This window comes from Vicugna pacos, chromosome 24, assembly GCF_048564905.1.
Source record: "Vicugna pacos chromosome 24, VicPac4, whole genome shotgun sequence".
Lineage (NCBI taxonomy): Eukaryota > Metazoa > Chordata > Mammalia > Artiodactyla > Camelidae > Vicugna > Vicugna pacos.
This window is the reverse complement of record NC_133010.1, coordinates 26,883,636-26,905,241: the sequence shown is the minus strand read 5'-3', so window position 1 is coordinate 26,905,241 and position 21,606 is coordinate 26,883,636. Positions and strand designations below refer to the sequence as shown.

General features: G+C 49.1%; 1 long non-coding RNA gene across 2 annotated transcripts; it reads right to left on the bottom strand.

Moving 5' to 3' along the window:
• Window positions 1-6,203: 6,203 nt before the first annotated feature.
• On the bottom strand, window positions 6,204-17,638 carry LOC140689054 (uncharacterized). 2 transcript variants are annotated; one of them, XR_012063940.1, is made up of 5 exons: window positions 12,504-17,638; window positions 11,550-11,744; window positions 11,082-11,319; window positions 10,746-10,837; window positions 6,204-7,137 (listed from the first exon to the last, which is right to left on the bottom strand). It is a non-coding gene; the product is annotated as an uncharacterized lncRNA (long non-coding RNA). The 2 variants fall into 2 exon arrangements; XR_012063939.1 differs by lacking the exon at window positions 6,204-7,137 and having other exon boundaries at window positions 10,366-10,837.
• Between the last annotated feature and the right edge of the window lie 3,968 nt (window positions 17,639-21,606).

Here is a 21,606-nt window from a genome sequence, read left to right as displayed (position 1 = left end):
AAAAGAAAAATACCACATGGTATCACTCATATGCGGAACCTAAAAAAAGAAAAAGGACATTAATGAACTCATCTACAAAACAGAAACAGACTGGCAGACGCAGACTGGCAGACATAGTAAACAATCTTATGGTTACCTGGGAAAGGGGGTGGGAAAGGATAAATTTGGGAGTTTGAGATATATAAAAATACACTAAAAAACACAAACTTCTTCTGTAGGGCACAGGAAACTATATTCAATATCTTGTAATAACCTTCAATAAAAAACATGAAAATGAATATATGTATATATATGAATGACTGAAACATTGTGCTGTACACTAGAAATTGACACATTGTAACTGTACTTCAATTAAAAAAAAAGAACAAAGGATTCCGACACCAAAAGACCTCCAACAATTAACCACACCCCCCTCCCCCTTTTAGTCTAAGAGGAGCCTAAATTCTGACTTGGTAAGATGGTTTTCAAGGACATCAGTCTGCCATCCTCTCAGTCTGCTGGCTTTCTGAATAAAAGCGTTATTCCTGCCCCAGCACCTCATCTCCTGATTTACTGGCCTGTCATGAGGTGAGCAGAACGAGTTTGGACGTGATAACACTCCTTGGCCCCTGTCCCTCCTTTCTCCTTGTCTGGAAAACCCCCAACTCTCCGCTGACTCTGGAACGGCTCTGAGCAAGTGAACACAGCTGGAGAAAAGCACTGCCGCTACCGTGGCCTATTACTCAAACTGATGCTCACAGAGATCAGAGGGGCCTCTGCGCGGCTGAGCCATTGCGCCTTCCCTGGCCCAGTCCCCGTTCACCAGGATGGCTGTTCACACCCTTCTTCTCCTCAAAACTCCAGCACAATCTCCCTGCCCACCTGCGTGGCAACTCTTACTTCCTGTTTAATTAAAAAATTTATATTAGTAATTAGAAGAGACCTTCCATTTGGCCTCACCACCCCGTCTACCAATCTACCTGCGTCTCTTCCCAAATACCCACCTTTCCTGTGGTGTCTGGGTGAACCGGCCTTGGTCCGCCCCGTCCGCCCTCCTGCCCTCGTCTCACCTGGTGGTGTAGTTACCACTCAGGCACGAGGCCTCCCATCACCCTGCCGTGGCCTGAGTGTCCTCACGTGTGGTGTCCACAGAATCCCACAGAAAAGTCCACAGTCTGTTCCTCCAGTCTGGGTTTCCTTATGAGGTTCCCATGTCACCCATGAATATGCACGCTTTTCTCCTGTTCTGTTTGTCGGCTTCACATTCAGACCCTTCCAAGGATGCTAAGTGGCTGGAGAACCTTCTCCTCGCTGTGGGTGTCACGCGCTGCTTCAGGAGAGAAGGGAGAAGTCAGAGTGTCCTTCCTGCACCTGCTGCTTCTCAGATTCCTTTGGCTTAAAATTTTCAGGATGCCAAGGTGCTGTAGTTTGGTGTAGTGTGTTCTTGTTACCGAGTCCAAGCTCGATCTGCTCCCCACACGACAGGCCAGTGAATAGAGAGATGAGGTGGTGGGGCAAGGAATAGCGACTTAATTCAAAAAGCCAGCAGACTGAGAAGATGGTCTAGTGTCCCAAAGAACCATCTTCCTCGAGTTAGAATTCAGGCTTCTTTGATACCGGAAGCGGAGGGAGCAGAGTCAAACCTGGTTCCCATCAGCCTCCAGCTCGTGTCTTCCTTCCCGCCCGCAGCCACTCACAGGTGGGCCTGGTCAGGATGCTTCCCGGGAGCTGTAAAAGGTGTTCTAGCTTAACGCTTATACCTGGGAGTCAGGGTTCCCGGGCTGGGCCACTATATGTCACTTAAGCTTACAGGCAACCTCCCTTTAATGATCAACTTGTAGCAAAAGCAACAGAATCCAAGGGTTAGAGTAAAAGAAACAGGTGCAGGATGGGGTCAGTTCTGTTCTTCCCCGTTCTGTTCAGAGCCCTGTCAGGACCCAATGCCCGCCCTCACAGGACGTGCACTCTACCAGGGAACACAAGTACCAGTCCTGCACCACACACAAAAGCAAGCATCAACACAGAAAGAATGAAAAAGAGAAAGAAAGAAAAAGCCACGCCAGCCCCATGGCGTTTGAGGGTTGAGGTCCCAAAGACCTGTGACGAGGAGGTGTGTGAGCATGGGGTAACTCACATTCCCAGGAAGAGGGGCAAGAGGAGGGAGACGGGGACAGTAACAGGGTGACAATACCCCAGCTTCTTCCCGCCCCTTCCCTCCTTCAGGAAAACTGAGTGGGGGGAATCTGTTTACACTGAGAAGCCAGCTTGGGTGGGAATGGAAAACTTGGGCCAAACGAGGAAGCGTGTAGCTCTTCAAACCAGACCTGATGGCGAACTTCGAGCCCTGGAGACCCAAGACAAGAAAGTAATTCTTGCTGTCACTGCAGCCGCTACCAGAACCTAAGCCAAGGTTGTTTTTGTACCTTCAACCCACCTCCTGCCTCCTCCCCTTCTTCCAAGCTGGCCTCACCTCCACTCTGGGCCCCTTCAGACACTTAATGTTCCCCCTCCCCAGGCTGCCTGCTGCCCAAGTGACCCCATCTGAGGCCATCCTTTCCTTTTATTCTAAAAATTCCCTTTCTGTATCCTGCCTTCATAAAAATGTATATCCCCAAGGGTTCTGCTTGTTTTGGATGCAAGGAAAGTGATTTGCATCAAAGGCTTAATATTTGCTTGCTCCCCCAAATCACTCTCCAATGCTGGGCTGCAGCCTGGGAGAGTTCTCAGGGTCCCCAGGCTCCTTGGAATCCCAAACCTGCCCCCTCCCCACCCCTGTCTGGTCTGTGGCTGGAAGCAAGATTTCTGGACCCACATCCCTCAGCTGATGCTCAGTGAAATGAAGCATCTTTGTCATTGCCTGGGGAGAGAATTGGGTTGATGAACGCTGGCTATTTCAACCCACAAATCACAAATGGGGAAACAGAGAAGCTCCTGTATCATTAAGTTGCGCATTTTGTTGAGTTCTCAGTGTTGTGGCAGTGTTAGCGCTTACTTCCTCCCCCTAAGTATACTGCCACCTTGCAGATCAGACACACGTCTGAGACTTGGTCCAAGAGTTTAACCATGAGTCATAAAATCATTTCTCTGGGAAATTATATTCTGAGCTGCAAAAAAACCCAAATTTACAAATAAATTTTTAGAGCAAATACTATTATACTTTGATGGGTTCCTCTCCTTAGAATAGGATTTTAGAAAATTATCCTTGGCTTTTGGGATAAAGCTGATAGAAACCATTATGATCTGTATTTTTTTGGTATTAATGAATCCACTGATAAAAAAAAAATCATCCCGAATCTCTATGAGATTAAGATGTAGAATTACTTATGCGGATTCCTGTGTCTGGTGTGCACTCAGAAGTCTGAAGATTCACATAGAACCTGTCAAAATCTGAACTCCTTGTGCTCCCCAGACCTGCTCCTCCTTCATTCACCCATGCTGATTGATGGCAACTCCCCCTGCTTGCTGACCAAACACGTATAAGGAGACTGAGTCTTAGAGAAACTAAGAAACTCGCCAGAGGTCACACAGCCAATCAATGGGAACCCAGGACCAACTGACTCCAAAATCCATACTCGAGGAACTGAAATGGCCTGAAAAACCGTATCTTTTTTGTAGTCCAGTTGACCTTTGAGCAAGTTAGGGGTTGGGATGCTAACACCCTGGGGAATTAAAAATCCACATATGATACTGACTCCCCCAAAACTTAACTACCGATAACTCACTGTTGACTAGAGGCCTTACCAATAACACGAACAGTTGATTAACACGTATTTTGTACATTATGTGTATTACATACTATATTCTTAACAGCAAAGCGAGCTAGAGAAAAGAAAACGTTATTAGGAAAATCACAAAGGACACAGGGAAATATAGTCAATATCTTGTAGTAGCTTATGGTGAAAAAGAATATGAAAATGAATGCATGTATAGGCATGTATGACACTCTGCTGCACATCAGAAACTGACACAACACTGTAAACTAACCCCACCTCAAAACAAGAAAAGGAAAAGCACAAGGGAGAGGACGTGTGTTTACCGCGCTGTGCTGTGCTGACACCCTAAGTTTGCACGGCCTGCCGACAAGACGAACCGTCTGTCAGTACCTATGTCAATACTGTCTCATATGATACGAAACACTGCAGCTGTTTTACGTACTACTAACACTTAGACGTCAGAGATTAAAAGATAACGTGGAAAATAAATTCAGGTTTATTTGCAAGTGTAAACTACCGATACTTTACGGTTGCCTAGTGTAATCTACGTGACTGCATCACTGTAGCCTCGCTGATACAGTAGCGAACGAATCATTATGAAATTTTAGTAGCATACAGTTTTACATCCGTATTCATAATATAGTATTGGAAACATTATTACATTTAAAAAATCACTTACCGTGATAATTGTCTGATATGCAGTTTCTCCAGTTATGAGGCAGAGAGAAACACTGTATGGTAATGAAATTCTTTGAAAGCAACGTTATAAAACACTAAGAAAATGAACACATCATCAATTTTATATTAAGTATCACTCACCTTATGCCTAGGTAAAGAGAGACGAGTCTCGTCATATATCTTCTGTATTTCATGACATGTTGAACCTTTTCTTAACTTTTTTCAGTATTTCTAAGCTATGCCGTTCATCTGCGAGTTTTTCAAATTATTGCGAATCCCCTCCAAATTTTCCAGTGTATTTAAGAAAAAAAACCCCATGTAAGTGGGCCCACACCGTTCAAACCCTTGTTCAAGTGGTCGACTGTAATTTAGTCTAACAACTCACGCATTACCGCCTCTTAGGTTCATTGACCAGTCACAGATTTTCAAATGCTTTTAACGGAAAAAATCACAGTGCACGTTACTGCAAATGGTAGTATTTTGGAATTCCACTAATTTAAAAGTTGGAGTTAGGAGTTGAAGTTGCCAGAGCCTGTTTCTCACGTTGGACGCGGAGATACTTCCCAGCCGAGTCCGTGGGCCCTGCAGTTCTCCCTGCGAACGCCAGGGGAAGCCACCTGCACGCACGTCTACAGCCACGAGGCCTCGAACCTGAAGTGATGCAGACTTTGGATTACGCGGTCCTGTTCCGGCCACGTTTTGCGTTCACGACTAAACTTTCCACCGGGAAGCGAGGCCCCTCACTATTTTGTAGGCAAAGTCAGCCTGCGCGCTCAGAGTGCAGTAAAGCCGGAAAGATCTGTGGCTTTGATGTTTACGAACAGATCGTTTCACGTGCACTTGAAACGCAGTCGTTTGGATGGGTATCACTTTTAAGAAGACTGAAAAATATGTGGAACATTGCTAGTTCTCTTTGAATATCAGGTAAAAGCAACCCACTGACTTGGCTCAGTGCAATCCTACTGTATATTTTGTTGAACCACTTGTGGATGACCTAGTTTCACCCTGTACATGGTCTCTTTTTAACACCATATCCTGGGTGGGAGGGGGGAGATGTTTATAGCTCAGTGGTGGAGAGCATGCTTATAGCATACCCGAGGTCCTGGGTTCAAGCACCAGCACGGCCATTAAAAAAATTTTGCATAGATGTATTTGTAAAGAGGACTTTAGTCTTAAGTTGCAATAATTCAATTATCTTGCAAAAAGAATATATTCATGTGGTTATATTTTGTGCAAAAGCAACTTACGAAATTTGAAATACAACTTAAAATATTAATAATGCTTGACTTTTTTCTATGACATTCTAAAAACAACATGCATCTTCCAAAGGGAAAGTCCTGCAGAACCGCGCACTTGGAAGCTGTCGGGAGAACCGGCTGAGAACTGGGGTCGTCCAGTTCGCCCTTCGGGCATTCACTCTAGGGGAATTATGTGGAGGGGGCGCTCCGTGCCAGGCACTGCTCCAGGCTAGGGCGGTAAAGATCACCGAATGTCAGAGACAGAAAACCCTGCCTGGCGCTCGCCCAGGGAGGGGTGGTGCTGGGGGTGGTGGCAGACAAGCGGGAAAGAGTGAAATGAGTGTGTGCGATGTGCTCGGGGAGACTACCGCGGCCGGAAGGGGCTGCGACAGCGCGCGCGGGAGGGTGACCGTGGACCACTCGCCTGCAGGACGGAGGGGTGGGCGGCCGCACGTGGGTGGAGCGGGGTCCCGAGTCAAGGTCTGTCTGGAATCAGGCAGGGTGGAATGATGGCTTAAGATCTCCAGGCAGCATCATCTCTGGGTTAGAGCCGATTTCCCCGCACCTGCATGATGAGACGTGAACATACGCGCATGAAGGAGCTGAGCAAGTCCTCGCGGTCCACGGCACGAAGGTGACTCAGTCGCAAGCATTTCAGCCCCGCGGAGGCGCCGGGATTGCAAAAGCAGCCATGAGACCCTTTTTCTTGAGACTGCCGGTAGCTGAGGAGGTAGATCACCACACTGGGGTAGGACACACGCTAGAGAAAGATCCAGAATATCCAGGGGGACCGTAACCCAGAAGCATTCCGGGCCTGCCTTCCCCCGCCCGCCCGCCGGGCGGCGCTCCAGGCCGCTCAGGAAGGACTCGGTCCTGCCTGCATTTGGGAAGAGCCCTCCCAGACTCGGAAAAAGGCAGAGACCCTCCTTCTCCCCAGCGCCCAACGAAATCAGACATGAAAGGAGACGGTTTTAGCCCGGCAAATAAAAAAATAAACAAGGGCTTGAAATGGGTAAGTTTTTCCTTTTAGATGTGTTTTTGCAAAGGGTTTTTCTTCCCTGAAAAACAAAACACTAAAATAGCAAGTTATGTTTTCATTTACAAATCCTTCTAGAGAGGAAATCTAATAATAACAAGGGCTTCCCATTGGATTCCAGCTCGTTTCATACTGTAAATACACTTCTACCGTCTCGGGGACGGAAACCTACCCTGGGGCCAGGTAGCTCCCATTTACATTGGTGACTTTACTCATGTGTATTTCTCCCTCTTCTTTTACCTTGAACAACCTCTCAAACAGGACACAAGCTTTAGCTTCTACAGCTGCATCGCAGGCGCCCCCTGGGTGAGTGAGGCAATCCACAGAAGGGGGGCAGAGTGATTTGCTGTGCTTTATTCTAAACCCCGTGGGAAAGCAGTTTGCCTGGCACCAAGCCTCGTCTTGAACGGGACGTTCACAGGTTGAGAGCAGGGCTGTGTCCTGGGAAGAACAGACTGAGGGCTGGTCATTGTTCCCACCTCCGCTGTGTTTCCTGTAAGATAGAAATCATTTGGCTTCTTGTGCCTCAGTTTGCTCTTCCATAAAATGGGGATGATAAAATGTGGTGAATTCAAAGTGGCAGTCAAATCTCAGACATGCCTCCCCTTGACAGGTGGAGTCTGTCTCCCCGGCCCCTTGCACCCTAGTGGGTTCTGTGACTGGTCAGTAGAAACTGGAGGAGGTGACGTTCCAGGGCCCAACCTTGGGGCAAGGCAGCTCCCACTTCCTGTCACTCTGGGAGCCCTGACCGGTCTGACCACCATGGTGTGGGGTGCTCCCAGCCAGAAGGCCTGTGCATGTGGAGGGACGGATGCCCAGTGCTCCCAGCCCCGAGCCAGCAGCTGAGGACCCAGACATCAGGCAGCAGAGATGGGATCCCCTGGCGGTGCCTCGTCCAAAGTCCAGTCCGTGCTGTCATGAGATACACTCATAAGACCTCTTGTTTAAAGCCACCGAGCTTTGGGACAGTGTATTAAGCAGAGGTAGATAAGCCCACCGAGGGCCTGTCTTGGAGCTCGTGTCAATGTCACAGATGGTCCTCCGAAACTCGGGCTCCGTGCATCCTCAGGGAACAGCAGTCATCACCATCCCTGGGTTTGGATGTTCTTTCTACAGCACAGTCTTGCAGAAGCACGGGCGCAGAGGACATGGAAGTCCACAGGCCCAAGCTGCAAATCCTCCTCAGCCTAAGCACGTCAGGTGCAGGGAGAGCCCAAAAGTCCCCATGGCTGCAGGCCCGCGAGATGCACGCTCTCTGGGGAGTGGGGCGTGCTGGCCCCGCGTTCCAGGGACGTGCAGCCCAGCTCCGGGCTGCTCTTTCACTTTCCCCTGTAAATCTCCCCAACCGCCGAAATTCAGCGGGAAACTCAACACGCTGGGGGTAAAGAAAGCACGGCAGCCGGAGAGATGGTTGCTGCTGCTGTTGACCCTGGCTCGCTCAGTCCCGGGGCCCCCAAGGGACCTTATCGTTTGGTCACAGGTATTTAGGGGACATTTCCAATGATGGCGGCAGACCTCCTGGGACCATGGAGACCCAGGGGATATCAGGAGATGCAGTGAACTCCGAGGACTCAGACCCGAGAAACAGCACGTGCTGACTCCTCAGTCTCTCCAGCAGAAGCCGGTCCCTGTCCCTCCTGCTCCCCCAGCCCTGGCTCCAGCCTGGACTGCTGGCTGATCTGGTTCTCAGGAGTCATCGGCCATCGCTGTGACCCCTGCAGACTCCATCCTCCACCTTGCGGTGCAGCCTTCTGAACGCGTGGACACTGCTGGGTGATCACACCGCTTCGTTTCCAGGGCTGCAGCGGCTCCCGGGACTGGGTACCCGCGCCGCACCAGTCCCAGCCCTGCATCTGTCCCCACCTGCCCTGCTGATGGCCCAGACCCTGCTTGGCCGTCCCCAGAGAGGAGGGGATGTCGGAGTCCTGGGCGGAGGACTGGGGTATGAAGACGAGGACAGACTTCATGGAGCTTAAGGACTTCACAGTCCTCGCGGCCTGCCTCTGGGTCCTGACCTGGGAAGCTTGGATCAGTTAAAGTTACCGGGACTGGTGACCTGCTTTCCCCAGGGTTCTTAGGAACCGCTTGTAAAAAGGGAGGAAGAACTAAAAGCAAAAGCAAAAAGGGAGGGAGAGACTTCCAGCCCACACTCCCGTGCTCCCCAGCAAAGCAGGGACCTGGTCTTCTGTCCTTGGGCTCTGTCCCCGAAGGGTGCCTCTGTGCCTAGGAGGTGAGGCCAGCTCTGCCCAGGGCCTCCTCCACCCCAGCTCAGGCACCCAGCTCCGGTCTCCTTGCTCCGCCCCACGCCCTCCTCTCCTTTTCCTGTTTCCCCACAGGCCCACCCCGCCCTCGGGGGTTGACCTGCACGCCACCGGCCCGGCCCCTCTGCCCTGCCGGCTGGCCTCGCTACCTGCAGACAGATGCTCCCTGTGCAGCTTCTTGGTGCCCTCAGTTGGCTTCCTGCCACCCACCAAGCGTCCTCCTGGGGACAGAGACACGAGGGTCTGGCACTTTCAGCTACACCGAGCCGACCCGGCCGGATGGGATGCCGGGGGTGCAGTGCATCTGCGGACGGTTCCGGGAGAGCTTCTGCTTGAGCAGTGCTTCACTCTGACTCTCCGATCCCAGGGGTTCATGCTGGTCCCCCAGAGGGCAGAGGAAGCTCCCTGCCCGGGGTGCAGCGCCCGGGGAACCCGCAGCACCACCTGAACGAAGACGTGTCCCGGAACAGCGCTGAGCACCCCGTCCAGAGCTCGCCCTCAGGAGCTGCGCCTTGACCTCCGTGAAGCTTCCATGCTAAGCTTTTGACCTTTCAGGCCAAGACGGGACCTATAGCTTAGATGTGCATCGACCAGCAGGCAGATCTGAGTTTACCTACGGGTACGTCTTTGATGTCCAGGTAGACTTTCCAGTCCACCCTCTTACTGACTTATAATCTTCCAGATCTCAGTTATGAAAAAATACACATTTACAAAAGTGGAAAAAATTAGCAACTTCAGCTCTTCCTCTATCAGTTTATCAAGACTCTCCGAATCTGTTAGATAAACAAGGTCCTACTGTGTAGCACAGGGAACTATATTCAACATTTTGTAATGAATTCGAGTATGAAAAGGAATATATATAAGTGAATCACTACGCTGTACACCAGAAACTAACACATCGTAGATCAACTATACTTCAATTAAAAAAAAAAACACTGAAAACCTTTAAAAAAAAAAAAAGACTCTTTGGCTGTGGATAAAAGCCTTCTCCAGAAGTGCAGTGCCCCTACCCCCAGCCCCCAGGACTGGCTCTGGGTCAAGTTTGGCTGAGTTGATGCTCTGGGCTCCCAGGGACCGGCTTTGGCCGGTCAGACACTGACCAGAGAAGACAGAGCTTCACACTTGTTGTTGGGACTCTCTGTGTGTAATTTTCCCAGACAAGATTCTTTTTTCTGCCTCCTGAATGAAGGATTCCGTCTCTGTTTCTCAGGCAAGCACTGGAGGGCTTGGTATAGAGAAGTGCTGGCCATTACCTGCTCCTGACAACAGCTTCAGATGGACAATGAGGGGAACATTTATCTTAGGAAAAGAAGTCTGGACGTTTTAGCCAGAATTAAACAGTCTGAACTGACCCAAGAGACAGGTTTTTTCAAGCTTGAGTTCTGCTGACTTGATTGCCAGAGCTGTGATGAAACCTGTTTACACCATGTTCAAATTTTGTAATATTCTGTAACTTTGAATTCTGTCTGGGGCAGTTTTTAATAAAGCCAGGCATCACAGTTGGTGGGGGAAACCAGGCAACGCATCCAACGTTTACGCACCCATCCTGCACGTGTTTGGGAAGTTCTGAGGCCCCCGGCACGGCCACGGTGTGGCCCCTTCCCTCAGGGGGCTCCCTCGGTAGCTGAAGTGACAGCTATTAAGTAACACTGTTACAAATTACACACGTGGGAAGGGATGTCCAGGAGATGGATCCCACTGGGGGGTGGGTTACAGGGGTGGGCAGGGGTGTCATCTCAAGTAGCTCAGGAAGACGTCAGGGCGGTGAGGCTCTAAGGAAGAGGACGCACAGATGGGTACGGGAGCCGCTGCGACGGGGACCCTGGGGTCGTGGGCTCACCCCGGGCTCCAGGTGTGTGTGTGGCCAGGCGCTCAGCACTCAGAGAGAACGGGGTGATGCCTCCTCAGCGCAGGGTGAGTTCCAGCTGCACCCTGAAAAGTCAGCAGAAGAGGGTGAGGAATATGAGGAAGAATTAGGAGGAAAGAAACACTCAGCTAACTGTGGTATTTTTCCTCTTTGGAGGTGGTTTTTCAGAATGATTGGTGTTTGGATGCTCGGTGGTTCATGTGTGCCCAGCGTGACCGGCTGTTGTCAGGGCACGAAGGTGAACTGGGGAAACACTGTTACTGGGAGAGGGGGGAGGGGGAGGGGGAAGACTGGAAATAGAAAACCTACTTTGGGTTAACTCTCAGACTGTGAGCAGGTCCAGGGAAGGGCTGAATGCTTCTTAATGCAACCGAGTAAAAACTGTGCTTGTCTTGCAACGTCGGGCTTGCTCCTAGTGTTCAGCTCTGTCCCTGCTCATGCTGGCGCGGAAGGATGTGCGGACACTCAAATTCACTTGGAACTCACTTAGGGGTCACTGCCTTCTCCTCCTGTTGGGGAACCAGCTGTGACCCAGCCAAGAAGGAACCTTCCAGGACAGACAGAGAAAGCTTTTGCAGAAAACACACACACACACACACATCTCTTAGGGAGAGCAGGGACTTCCCAGAGAAGTTGGCCTGGATTGAGGACTTACAAAACAAAACAAAACAAAACAAAACAGAAAAAAACAAAAAACCCCCAAAAAAACCCCCAAAAATCTCTGCAAGTAAACAAGGAAAAATTGCAAAGGGAGAGAGGCTGAGAGCCAGCCAGCACCTGAGGGTCAGCTCTGGGAGGCCCGTCAGTCACTGGCCGCACAACGGAGCGATCTGGGACCACGTGAACTGAGAAGTCTGCCCTCGGTGTTTTGGACATTACGCCAGGGCTCTGCGAGCAGCAGGCAGATGCTTCAGGAAGACCCCCGAGGGCTGATATAACTGATCAGGGATGGACCGCCCAGGAGGGAAGGGTCTGGGGAGAAAAAACAACACAAAGATTCCCCATTGCCGACCACCTGGGGAGACAGCTGGGGTGAAGGACGCGGACTGACCTCCACGAAGAGAGGAGACCCACCAGGCTGGCCACACCGAGTCCCTCCAGTGGTGGGGACTGTAGGATGGATTCAGATTGCCACCCCTCTCCTACCCCCACCCCACAGCAGTTCATGCAAGAATATCCTTGGACGTACACAAAATGCGGGGACCCTTCCACACGGAGGTTGCCTGGGAAGTGGTTTTGCTGTAAGGTAGAGCAATTCAGGGACTGAACTTGGGTTTGGGGATTTATCACCACACCTGACAGTGGACCCCAGAATGAAGGGGACCCTCTGGGGACAGGCCGCGCAGCCCCTTTGATGGGGATGCAACCGTGTGTTTGTGACTTGAGTAACTAGGAGACAGTCTGCCTTTCATTAGTGCACAGCAATGCCTCACTTTTATGGGAAGTTCCTCGGTGCCTTTACTTAGTTAGATTTAACTGAAGGATGGAAGTCCAATTCAGCCACACAAAGGCCAGGGAGGGAAGACCCCTGTGTTTCATGCAGTAATTGAACATGAAAGCCACATAAGTCAAAGGTACACACCAGTGAGAAATTAGGTTTTCTAAAGACCCCTGGATCAGCAAATGGTAATTTCAGATGGACCCAAGGGCTTTAAATTTAAGTGAAAACCTCCATGTTGAGTCTAAACGTGGGGCAGACCTGGGCTATGCGACACGGGCACTGTTACGCACCTTCTAAAAGCTGCACACAACGGCACACGCTCCGGCAGGCATCGTGTGAACATCACCGAGCGTCCAGTTCCTGAATGGAGATGAAGGTGGGGACTGGGACTGAGTGGGTGGGTTCTTCTCTATTGGGTAAGCTTCCCCAGGAGAATCTCTCTCTCTCTGCTTTCAGAAATAGTTGTTCCTCTTCCTGAGCAAGTACTTTGTGCAAATCCTGTGAAATTTTAAGTCATGTCACCTCTTTGGCTTCTAGAAAGCCCGACGTTGACCGTGGCTCCCCTCTCGTGAGGGGCTGAGATTTGCCAGCACGTCCTGAGAACACCCAGGGCACATCTGGATTTTGTTCCTGTTCTCGCAGCCTTTGATTCTGCCTGCCCAGATGCACTCAGCTATTTTTATACTCTGTTTGGTCTTGCTGAACTGTAGGTATTTCCGTAAACTGCCTTGAATCATTTTTGGAGTAAAGTGGGATAAAAATAAGCAAGTAAAGAAACACTGACTGCAAGTTAAAGAACTCAGACAATTTAACTGTACTAGCTAATGGGTAAGAGCAAAGCCGAGAATCCAGACCAACCACCCAGAAGTCTAAAAAAAGACAAATGAACGTATTACAGAACAGAAACAGACTCACAGCCACAGAAAACAAACATGGCTACCGGGGGTGGGAAGGGGGTGGGAAGGGATAAATTAGGAGCTCGAGATCTGCAGATACTAACTGCTGTATAGAAATAGATAAACAGCAACTTTCTACTGTACAGTGCAGGGAACTAGACTCAGTACCTTGTAGTAACTTATAATGAAAATGAATATGTGCATGTGTATGTATGACTGAGCTATTATGCTGTGAACCAGAAATCGACACATTGTAAACTGACTGTACTTCAATAAAAACTAGTAGTTTTAAAAAGCATAAACAATAAAGCACTCAGTTAAGCGAAATATAAGTTTGTAACCACAACTCTACTCTAAATACAACCATTTACTATCAGACCAAGGCGATGTTCCCTATTTTATCTTTCCCTGAAAAGATGTCAAACTCTTGAAGCTTCGTGGTTCTTCATGGAAACGAAACCTGGAGGTCCTGTCTCTGGCGCTCCCCACATGCCCTACCGTCTTGCCCTGCAGACTGGTCCGGTCCTTCCATTGCAATTCCGCACCTCCTGCGAGCTTTGATAAGCACCGGATCTGTCAAAGGTAAACAGGTTAACAAGTGTCTTCGTGCAGCATCTGTTGTCTTGCGGGTTGTACACGACACAAGCCTTCGACGCCAGACGTGAGGGAGGTAAGGCCCCTGTTGCGTTGGAATAGCTTCACTGGAACAGACACAACACACACACACATACACACACACACACACACATTATTTCTTTATAAAAAACTCTGATTCTTCTCAAGTTCTTATAGCAACGGCTTCTACACCAGGCAACATAAAAGAGACAATTTTAGCTTCAAAATATTTAAGGGCACCAGTGCCAAAAATGAGTGTCTTATTTTTAAAACTGTAACTTACTGATCCCACCAGAGCCGATCTGGAATAGGGGAAGTAGAGTACTAATATTATGTTCATTGGTCAGCTTATAGCTATGGTATTTTATTCAGTATTTCAAGAGAAACATTTTCCAAACTGAAGCTTAACTAAACAAGAATTCGCAGCATGATACCGAAATTGTATTAGGAGAGTGTGAAAAAAAACCAACCCCACCCAAGAACAAAAGTGGGAAGACTAGTTATTTGGAAACCTAGTAAGTGGAGAGTCTGGTTTATTCTGACAGAACAAGGGTCATGAGTGGAGGCAGGGTCTAAAACTTACACCAATATTAGAAAGCATTTTTAAAGAATTACAAGTGTTCAGAGATGGAATCACATGCTGTGGAGACGTCAGCCACGTCTCTGGGAAGGACCAGGCGGCCCCTGGACAACCTCATCAGTTTCTGCAGGTGCGGGGGGCGGTCGCTGCCCTGGGGATGTGGCTGAACTAGATAAATCCAAATTTTCTCTGAGTGTAAAGTCCTCTATGTTTTGTAGCATGTTTGTTACTCCTAAACGGTGGAAGGGCATAGTCTAACACTCGATTTACTTAATGGTGGTCAGGTAAAAACAAGGGACTAATAAAGTAAATATTCGAACTTTAGAAAGAGGTACGTAAGTCACGCCCTCTGGGACTGGCTGACCTGCGAGCACCGCTGCGCTGCAGCGCGACCCCCAGTAAAAAGCAGGGAGGCCGTGGAGTCAGCATGAAGAGGGACGCTGCCACTTCCCTGACCTCACGAGAACAGGCTGAATGACTGTTTTTAAACTTGTTTGTGAATAGATGTTCGGGGGCGCGGCAGAATTTTGCAGAGTGCTATTAATTATTTTAATTATTTTCTAACCACCGTGCTCTCCAGCATCGGGTGCTCTTTGGGAACTGCAATGGGAATGGTAGCTTACCGGCTCTCCGTTGTCTGGAAAAATGCTAAGACACAAGAGAACAGCGGGGCAACAGCACCGCGATGTTAATGCCGCACCCCGCCCTGGGAGAAGGGCTGCTCCAGAAACGGAGGGCATTGTCGGAGGCTTTCTCCCCCAGTCAGGCTGCTCATTTGAATTCGCATTTCAGCTTTATTATGCTGAAAATTACGCACAACTTCTTTGGGTCTTTGGCTCAATAATCACTTTGATGTTTTATTTATTGATGTGAAAAAGGACTTGCCTTTCAAGTTCGTTATCTCTCGTTTCAATGGGATTTTTCAAAGTATTAAGAGACTAGCTCCACAGGACCGTCTACCCCGTTCGAGACTGGCACAAGATTCTGAAGCGTTTATTGGTGCCCCCGGGTGTTTCCTGCCATTCAGCTTCCAGCTAATAAGGAAATGCAGAGGTTGGCCGAGTTTGCTGTGAATACGGGAGACAGACATTTGTGCTGGAACACACTCAAAGAAGGTTCCTTAGAGAACACATTTCATCGGACCAGGGACTTTGTTTTCCTGGCTATTGAAATGGTTTGTTTGGAAACCAGAGCTATTTCTCATCTTTGACCAGCTCTTTTGTGAAGTCTGCACTTCCCTGTTTATGCCATCCATTTATGACATCATCCACTTGTTTCCATGGCAAAAATATAAACTAGAATATTTCTTGGAGAAAAGTCTATTCAAATCTTTGACCATTTTTTAAGCCGAGTTAATTTGCTTTTCTTTCTTTTCTTTTTTTTTTGGATGTCAACCCCTTACCAGATACGGGTTTGCAGCATTTCTTCCCATCCCATAGGCTGTTTTTCACTCTTGATTTTCCCCCCTTGCTGTGCAGAAGCTCTCTGGTTTGATGTCGTCCATGTGTGTATTTTTGCTTTTGTTGCCTTTTCCGTTGGAATCCTGTCCACAAAATCACTGCCAAGATCAAGGTCGTGAAACTTTTCCCCTGTGTTTTCTTCTTAGGAGTTTTATAGTTTTAGGTCTTATGTAGAAGCTTTTAATCCATTTTGACTTTTTTTTTTGTCTTTGTGGTGTCAGGACCCAATTTCACTCTTCTGTGTGTAGATGTCCAGTTTTTCCAACGCCATTCATGTATCCCGGCACCCCTGCGGAAGACGGGTTGACTAAGGGAGGGTTTATTTCTGGGCTCTCTTCTGTTCACTGGTCTACGTGTCTGTCTGTGCGTCACTGCCACACAGAACTATGGCTCTGCAGTCTATTTTGAAATCAGGAAGTGTGATGCCTCTAGTTTCGTTCTTAAGATAGCAAGAGAGATGGCCTCTGGTTAGTGAATGGATAAATAAACTGTGGAATATAAACAGTGGAATATTATTCAGCACTAAAAAGCAATGAACTATCAAACCATGAAAAAAAAAACCATGAAGAAAGCAAAATGCATATGACTACATGAAGGAAGCCAATCTGAAAAGGCTACACACCGTACGGTTCCAACTGAGTGACATTCAGGAAGCTGCAAAACTATAGACATTAAAAAGGTCAGTGGTCTCCAGGGGCTGCGGGCGGCAGGGAGGGGTGACCGGGTGGAGCACCAAAGATTTCAGCGCAGTGAAAACACCCTCCATGACACCATAACAATGGATACACATCATCATGTGTTTGTCCAGACCCACAGAACATGTAACACCGGGGATCACTTATTTCATCTTTTTATTTCAATATCAGTTTTAAAGGTTACTTTCCATTAACGGTTATCACGAAACATCGGCCACATCCCCCGTGTTGTACGTATGCCCTTGAGCCTGTCTCACACCCAGGAGTTTGTACCGCCCCCTCCCCCAGCCCCAGGTTGCCCACCCTCTCCCCCCTGGGAACCACTAGTTTGTTCCCTGCATCTGTGAGTCTGCTTCTTTTTGTTTTATTCGCTAGTTTGTCATGTTTTTTAAGTTCCTCATATAAGTAATATCATATGGTATTTGTTTTTCTCTTTCTTACTTCACTTAGCATAAGGCCCTCCAAGTCCATCCATGTTGCTGCAAATGGCAAAATTTCATTCTGTTTATTTTTTAATCGCTAAGTAGTATTTCATTGTCTTTTATATCACATCTTTTTTATCCAGTCATTTGTTGATGGACACTTAGGTTGTTTCCATGTGTTGGCTACTGTAAATAATGTTGCTATGAACACTGGGGTGCATGTATCTTTCTGAATTAGTGTTTTTATCTTTTTTCCTATACATACCCAGGAGTGGAATTGCTGGATCATATGGTAGTTCTATTTTTAGTTTCTTAAGGAACCTCCATACTGTTCTCCATAGTGGCTGCACCAATTTACATTCTCACCAACAGTGTACCAGGGTTCCCTTTTCTCCACATCCTTGCCAACATTTGCTATTTGTAGACTTTTTGATAATAGCTGTTCTGATAGGTGTGACTTTTAGTGTAAACAATGGATTTTGGTGATTTTGGTGAATCAGTGCAGGTTCATGAATTGTCACAAGTGTCACACTCGGCTTGGGGGGATGTTGATAACTGGGGAGGCCAGAGTGGGGGCAGGGGGTGTATGTGTAATCTCTGTACCTTCCTCTCAATTTTGCTTTGAGCCCAAAACTGCTCTTAAACAAATGTCTTAATTTAAAAATGGACAAAGGACTTGAATAGACATTTCTCCAAAGAAGACATGCAAATGGCCAACAGGTATACTGCAATCATCTGGGAATCGCAAGTCAAGAGCACAACGAGTTGCGACCGTACACCTGCCAGGGGGCCCTTATCAGAAAGGCAACAGACAGCAACTGTTGAGGAGGACACAGGGAAACTGGAAGCTCTGGACACCCTAGCGAGAATGTAAAATGGTATCGCCACTAAGGAAAACAGTACTGTGGTTCCTCAAAAATGTTAACACAGATCCACCACGTGACCCAGCAACCCCGCTTCTGGGTGTCTATCCAAGAGAACTGACCTCAGGATCTTGTGAGGAGATACGTGAACCTCCATGTTTACACAACAGTCAACACGCAGAAACAACCTGAAAGTCCAGCGTTTGGATCAACAAAATATGGTCTATACATACAATGGGATACCATTCAGCCTTAAAAAAGAAGGAAATCCTACAAAATGTGACAACATGAATGAACCAGAAGGACATCACACTAAGTGAAATAAGCCAGACACAGAAAGACAAACACCGTATGATTCCACTTACACGACGTGTGAAAGAGCCACACTCGCAGACGCGCGGAGGGAGCGGCGGCTGCCAGGGGCTGCGGGGAGGGGACACGGAGAGCTGCGCCCCAGTGGGTGTAAGGTTCCAGTTCCGCAGGATGAGCGTGTTCTGGAGATCTGCCTGCGGTTAACTACACTGTACTGCAGAGGTAAAAACGTGCTTACAAGGCAGGCCTCTTGTTAAACGTTCTTATTACAGAAGAAAACACACTGTGTTATCACACACACCTTGGTATTGGACTCCTCACACTGAAAACAAGAGGGTCACTCACTTCTCAGGGCCGGGAGTGGGCGGAGCCATCGCACCCCTCGGCTGGAAGGGGTGTGGGGGGCATGGTCCCTGCACCCCCGAGGGCAGCTATCGGATGGGCCCGTGGCTCTGGCAGCCAACCTGCAGTGACCCAGCATGTAGAGAGCCGGGGGTGTTAAACCCCGACCCCTCCCCTCCTGTGTTGGCCGGGACTGCCTGCTACACCCCCACTGGCTGAACCCAGTGGGAAGGCAGAGAGCAAGGTGGGGTGCAGAGCTGTGGACCGACTGTGTGGGGAAGCGGGTACAGGAGGGCAGAGAGCGGGGCACGGCATTCAGGGACGCTTCTCCGGGATGTCCTCTTCACCCCCTGTGCACTTCATCCTCAAGACACAGACAAGCCTGTACCCTTGAAACCACCAGAATTCATTTCAAAAGCCTGAATCACGCAAAGGACGTTGAGGGCCAAGCCCTCTGTGTCACTAAGGTGCCTTCAGTTCCCAGGCACAGCGCAGGGGCGCTGGTGCGGGGGAGCGATCTCCTGCTTCACAGAGTTCCTGCCACCCCGGTTCACCCTGTCAAGCCGCTCACTCCTGAAAGGATTTAATATCCCCTCTGCTTTGAGATCCACTGGAGACTATGCGTTCTTTCCAGGGACTTTTTCAACACAGTTTACTTAGGAGCTACGAGATCAGGATGCTGTGAGGCCAGTTAACCATCTTTCCTGTAAGTCATGCCGGAAGCTGGCTGTACTATGTATAGCTCCACTTCCCAAGCACTGGAAGCTAAAAACTTCCACATGCAACAGAATCTCAAGTTGTCACTCAAAGTAACGGACCGCAGGACAATCAGACGTATTTCCCTGGGCCTGTCTCTGAGAACCCGGACTGTCTCCTTAGGGGAGAGGAAGACACTCTGTAGACAAGCTCTCTTAATACACAGGGCCCCTCACTTGCTGACTGTGACCTTGGTTTTTGAAGGTCACAGCCTCTCAGCTGCCTTACCTATGTTGCCTCATTATCTGCAGAAAGAAGATGGGGTCCCGAATGCCGCAAAGTCCTTGGAAAAGGCACTGCCACCCTTCCAGAGGAACTTGACACAAAGGGACCTAGTAAGAAACTAAAAGGCTGGTGGGGTTCCTTAGAGGCTGACGGACGCACCAGCTCAGGACGAGTATCGGGCTAGCGAGGTGGTCAGCGGGCCACTCTCCGAGCCTGAATTCCAGTGGAATGCCACCCGGGATCCATTACATGAAAGAGGCGGTGTCACCTAGGGCGCGGGGGCTGCAGAGGAGATGGTACAACAGATGTCAGAAACAAGAGTCCAAAATGCATCCACGGAAAACACGGCCCTCTTCTCAGAAGCGAGGCACCAGTCAGACCTGCGACCCGCCCTCCAGCGCGCAGTGCACGCGAGAAAAGGAGGTGGGTTTGCCCAGCCTCGCCGCCCGGGGGCCGGCAACCAGGTGTCAGTTCCGTCTCCCCCGGAGGGATGTCACCACACTAAGTGTCCACTTCCTCATCTCTCAGCCAACAGAGAAGTTGGAGGTCACGACTTGGCCAATATTTTCTCCTGTGATAGTGTCACTTCTGCCTCCCAACCCCAGGGATGGCGTTGTGACAGAACAGGGGCCCGTGTACATCGGGGATCATCTACCCAGCGGCCCAGAAACACTGTCGGGTCATCCTAGGGGTCTGAGTCACTCATGAGTGTTTCAGGACACAGGACCCTCCCACTGGTTAAGAAAAGAAAGCCAGTGCTCCTTCTCATGAAGCCAGCAATCAGAGGGAAACACTCATCCATGCTGCGCTGATTTGTCCCTGATGCAGCTGAACCCTTATGACAGAGGTTTGGACTCAGGAAAGCTCAGACGTCTCAAAAAGGCCAGAGAAGTCTCCAACAACCCCACCGCTGTTTGTGTGGCATGTCCCCTCAGGGACAGTGTCCCGAAATGCCCAGTAGCACGCTCCCTGTCGGCTTCTGTGTCCCACGGCCAGGCACCTGGTCTGCGTAACACAGGTGGGATGGGCCATTTTAAAATAAAACACGGCAATGTTTGTGTGGACTGCTACAAGCATCTTTCTTTTCAGGAATGTATTGAAAGAGTCAGGGAACAGAGAATGACTGTCGTCATCCATCAGCAAGCCTCTCCTCCCGCCAGGACCCACATGAGTCTTGCTTTCAAGTTCTTTCCATCAGGTGTGTGTACGAGGCCCCTCTGAGGATGTCCTGGGCTGCCAGCCTCTCTCATAGGGATCCTTTATGTTTGGGCCCCCGAGAGTCACCCTGGGGGGCTGCCACAGCACTGGAACCCCGTGGCGGACTACTTAGGACAGATGACACCCAGAAGTTCCAGATGCTGGGTGTGTGGTGGGCACTGCTTCTCCAGGACAGACGGCTGAACTCGTCATGCATCTGAACAACCTTTGTTCGGTACTTGGTAGACGTGCAACTCTTCGCATCTCCTTACTGAGTCCAGGGTCAGCTTGGAGTTTGATGCCTAGATCACACCCAAACTGTGCTGTGACCCAAGGGACAACTTTCTGACCCTGTCCAGGACGAGAAGTCTGGTGCCAAGAGGTGGTGAAGTCTAGGAAAGCCATCCTTCACTCACTCACTGCTCTTCCCAAACCCAGTAAATACACAAGGACCACCTGCGCTGACTGAGTGAGCGGCAGGCTTGCCAGTACTGGCCCGCATATTACGGAGCTTGTGACGGAACGTTCTAGAGTCAGTCAGTCCTTCCACAGAGACAGCATCTTGGTCTTGAGTCAAAATTTCCAACTCTCAAATCTCAACAACTCCTAGAGATAGGTCATTCACTATATTTCTTTAAGGCGATGGGAAATCACTTAAAATGATGGTCTTCACAGGTCACCAGGGCAGCTTCCTTTTAAGATGATGTGTGTGGGAGATCTGATAAGTGTCAGGGATGAATCTGTCAATAATTGGTGAATAAATTATATTGGTCACTCTCCGTAATGATTTGCAGTGTATCAGAAAGCGATATGATCACATGAAATTCATGTCACCCCTAAGACATTCACCCACGTAATCATACATCGTGTGCACACTAACGCCTGTGTATTTGGGCACATGTATACATGTGTGTATGTGTACATGCATATATAAGTAGTGTACTTTGAAAAAGCGTGACTAGCTAAGTCCACGTGAGCGGCTGTGAATTTACACAGCTGTCACTTTTATGGTAAATCACCGAGATATCTT